The sequence below is a fragment of the Scylla paramamosain genome, unplaced genomic scaffold (assembly GCF_035594125.1).
Source record: "Scylla paramamosain isolate STU-SP2022 unplaced genomic scaffold, ASM3559412v1 Contig50, whole genome shotgun sequence".
Taxonomy (NCBI): Eukaryota; Metazoa; Arthropoda; class Malacostraca; order Decapoda; family Portunidae; genus Scylla; species Scylla paramamosain.
In genome coordinates, this window is record NW_026973715.1 from 137,501 (window position 1) to 142,178 (window position 4,678).

Consider the following 4,678-nt stretch of genomic DNA (forward strand, 5'->3'; position numbering starts at 1 on the left):
AGAGAGAGAGAGAGAGAGAGAGAGAGAGAGAGAGAGAGAGAGAGAGAGAGAGAGAGAGAGAGAGAGAGAGAGAGAGAGAGAGAGAGAGAGAGAGCGACAAGAAAGCGGTGGGGCCTGACAGCATCAGCCCCCGCCTGCTTCGACAGTGTGCTGAGGAGTTGGCGCGCCCTCTCGCCGCCATCTTCAATAATAGCTTGAGGAGCAGCACCTGGCCCAACTTGTGGAAAGTGAGCAGTGTGGTGCTAATTCACAAGAAAAGCTCAAAAACCGAAGCAAAAAATTACCGTCCTGTGTCCTTGTTGCCGGTGCTCAGTAAAGTGTTGGAAACGATAGTGGCCTCGAGACTCACGCAGCACCTTGATAGGCACCACCTGCTGAGCAACAGACAATACGGCTTCAGGAAGGGGAGGTCGGCGGGAGACCTGCACCTGCAACTCACGAGTGAGTGGAACGCTGCCCTGGACAGGGGCAAGGCCGCCCTTGTCGTCGCTCTCGATATAGAGGGAGCTTTTGACAAAGTTTGGCATCCGGCGCTCGTCACCAAGCTCTACGCTGCCGGCGTGGACGGGCCGCTCCTCAAACTCCTCGAGAGTTACCTGAGGGACAGACACTTCAAAGTGACCGTCAGTGGGCGTGATTCCAGGCTTCATCCCATCAGAGCGGGGGTCCCACAGGGTAGCTGCCTCGGCCCTCTGCTCTGGAATGTTTATATAAAATGACCTGCTGCACCTTATCCCGAGCACGAGAGCATACGCGGATGACCTCACCCTGTCTCTCTGCTACGGTCCTGAGGAGGAAGACGCCACTGTCAGCACGCTGAACGCCACTCTAAGCCGCATAGCAGCGTGGGGCGAAAAGTGGAAAGTAAAATTTGCAGCACACAAAACGCAGCTGCTCACCATCTCCAGACTCGGGACGGCCCCACGCCTCGTCTTCCAAGGCGACACGCTGACCCCACAGGACGAGGTGGAGGTGCTGGGGGTCACATATGATAGAAAGCTGTCCTTCAGATCCCACATAGAGCGGCTCGCCAGGGAGGCCTCAGGGAAGCTGGCATCCCTGAGGAGAATGTCACCTCTCCTGGACAGTAGGGGAATGGAAGTCCTCTACAAAGCCCAGGTTCGCTCGTCCCTGGAATACGCGTGCCTGGCATGGGGAGGTGCGGCCAACAAGCACCTGTCTCTACTGGACAAGGTACAGGAGAGGGCGGCAAGGCTCATCAGAGAGGCAGGACACCAACCAGCATTACAGAGTCTCCAACATCGGCGTGACGTGGCGGGACTCACTGTAATGTTCAAGGTGCAGCTACAGTGTGTGCCGCACCTACAGTCACTCCGGCAGCCTCCCCGACTGGCCCAGGTCGCTACCAGAGCCGTCACCTCAGCCCCGGAGGAACTGCTGCAAACCCGGTGCAGGACATGGCACCACCAAAGACAGTTTATTTACACTTATGTGAGCTGGTGGAATAAACTCATAGCCAGTGAGCAAAACATTGAAAATATTGCGAACTTGTCAACGCAAAATTTTAAATGTAAAGTGAACGAGTGGCTGATACAATACAGACAGCAGTGATAAAAACAGAGTGAGGCTTTTAGATAGGTAACATTAACTATGTAACCTTTAATCTCTAAGTTATCACGATATTCTATGTAATGTAGTGGTGACACCCTCTGTAAATTATGATGTATTTGGTATAAATAAAAAAAAAAAGAGAGAGAGAGAGAGAGAGAGAGAGAGAGAGAGAGAGAGAGAGAGAGAGAGAGAGAGAGAGAGAGAGAGAGAGAGAGAGAGAGAGAGAGAGAGAGAGAGAGAGAGAGAGAGAGAGAGAGAGAGAGAGAGAGAGAGAGAGAGAGAGAGAGAGAGAGAGAGAGAGAGAGAGAGAGAGAGAGAGAGAGAGAGAGAGAGAGAGAGAGAGAGAGAGAGAGAGAGAGAGAGAGAGAGAGAGAGAGAGAGAGAGAGAGAGAGAGAGAGAGAGAGAGAGAGAGAGAGAGAGAGAGAGAGAGAGAGAGAGAGAGAGAGAGAGAGAGAGAGAGAGAGAGAGAGAGAGAGAGAGAGAGAGAGAGAGAGAGAGAGAGAGAGAGAGAGAGAGAGAGAGAGAGAGAGAGAGAGAGAGAGAGAGAGAGAGAGAGAGAGAGAGAGAGAGAGAGAGAGAGAGAGAGAGAGAGAGAGAGAGAGAGAGAGAGAGAGAGAGAGAGAGAGAGAGAGAGAGAGAGAGAGAGAGAGAGAGAGAGAGAGAGAGAGAGAGAGAGAGAGAGAGAGAGAGAGAGAGAGAGAGAGAGAGAGAGAGAGAGAGAGAGAGAGAGAGAGAGAGAGAGAGAGAGAGAGAGAGAGAGAGAGAGAGAGAGAGAGAGAGAGAGAGAGAGAGAGAGAGAGAGAGAGAGAGAGAGAGAGAGAGAGAGAGAGAGAGAGAGAGAGAGAGAGAGAGAGAGAGAGAGAGAGAGAGAGAGAGAGAGAGAGAGAGAGAGAAAGAAGGGAAGGAGAGAGAGAGAGAGAGAGAGAGAGAGAGAGAGAGAGAGAGAGAGAGAGAGAGAGAGAGAGAGAGAGAGAGAGAGAGAGAGAGAGAGAGAGAGAGAGAGAGAGAGAGAGAGAGAGAGAGAGAAAAGAAGGGAGAGAGAGAGAGAGAGAGAGAGAGAGAGAGAGAGAGAGAGAGAGAGAGAGAGAGAGAGCCACGGAAACGTGGCTCAGTGGTGAGGTGGAGCCGACGTTTGGCAACATCCCGGGCTACACAAAGTGGGTGAGTAAGGACCGTGAGCATAGAGTGGGCGGAGGCGTGGCTGCCTGCTTCAAACACGGCCTCCAAACTCAAAAAATTGACGTGGTGCTGCCTGAAGGAATGGAGGCGCTGTTCTTCAGAGTGGTAATAAATGACAGCACAGGACTCCTCCTGTGTGTCATGTACCGTCCCCAAGGCAAGGACGTTCAGCGCTGGATTTTCTGACGGAGGAATTGGACACTATGCTACAGCGGCACAAGTGTTCCCACGTCATGATTCTGGGGGATCTAAACTTCCACCTGGAGCAGGATGCCTTTAACAGCCTCCTGATGGTGCAGGGTCTGACGAACCACGTGTCCTTCCCTACACATGAGAGGGGAGGGTCGCTGGACCCTGTGCTAACAGATCTCCCTGACTCCAGCATCGTCTGCCATCAACTGGGGACGGTGGGCACCTCCGACCACCATGCCGTGCTGGCACGAGTCAAGCTGGATATAGCGAGGGAGGCCGCCGCCCCCGCACTATCTGGCTGTGGGAGCAGGCTGACTGGGCATCCCTGAGACACGACATCGTTCGCTTGGACTGGGACGCCCTACTAATAGGCAACGCGGAGGAAAAGGCCCGTGCCCTCACCACCAAGCTCCTTGCCCTCCAGCAGCAACACGTCCCCAGCAGAAGGTACCTCGTTAGGCCTAATGACCCTGCTTGGTTTGGTTACCGATGCCGAGCGGCCGCTGAGGCTAAACACGAAGCCTGGGTGAGGTACAAACGTCGTCCAACACACTACAACTGGGCCCAACACCGTGTGGCGTGTAGACGGGTGACAGCTACCTGCAGGTGGGCGAGACGGCAGCAGCGAGAGGACCTGAGGCAAAAGCTCTGTGGCTCAGGGGTTGGCCACAAGACCTGGTGGAGGCTTGTCAAGGAGCAGCAAGGAACAGGCCGCCGCGACACTGTTCCTCCACTAACAAGGCCGGACGGGACAACAGCCGCCAGCAGTGAGGACAAGGCTTCTCTACTCGCTGATTTTTTCGCAGAGAAGATGTCAGTCACTGATCCGGGTAGACGTCCACCTCACCTCCCTCAGGAAACAGACCACACCGTCGCCGATGTTCAGGTGACACGTGAACAGGTGGAGCGGCTGATGAGGGAAGTAGAGGAGAACAAAGCCACCGGCCCGGACGACATCAGCCCGCGGCTCCTCAAACGTTGCGCCAGTGAGCTGTCAGGTCCTCTCACCAGCGTCTTCCAGGGCCTGCCTGATGGAGCACAGGTGGCCCTCTATATGGAAGGAGGCGCGAGTGGTACCAGCCCACAAGAAGAACTCAAAGTCTGAGCCCAGCAACTACAGACCCATCTCGCTGCTCTCCGTGGTGGGCAAGTTGCTGGAGCAGGTGGTGGCAGGTGTCATCTGTCATCACCTGAGTGAGCACTGCCTCCTCTCAGACAGACAGTTCGGCTTCCGGCCTGGCCGCTCAACAGCGGACCTCCTCACCCTCCTCTCCCAAGGCTGGCAGGATGCCCTGGACGAAGGTCTGGATACTCTTGTGGTGGCCCTGGACATTGCTGGGGCCTTTGATAGGGTCTGGCACGCGGGGCTTGTAAAAAAGCTTTGCGCCAAGGGTATCCAGGGCAACCTCCTTGCACTGCTCGAGGACTACCTCCAGGAGAACCCTCCGGGTAGTCATCAATGGACAGGCATCCCAGCCGTTACCTATACAGGCCTCAGTTCCACAGGGTTCAGTGTTGGGCCCGATCCTGTGGAACATATACATCGATGACCTCCTGCGGCAAATCCCGACTCTGCTTGCATACGCCGACGACTGCAATCTCTCCCGCTCCTACTGCCGCTCCGACAGTCAGCGAGCCGTTAGAGAGCTAAATAGGCAGCTCAGGCTGGTGATGGAGTGGGGAGAGGCGTGGCAAGTCAGCTTCGCTCCAGAAAAGACGCAGGCCATGGTCATC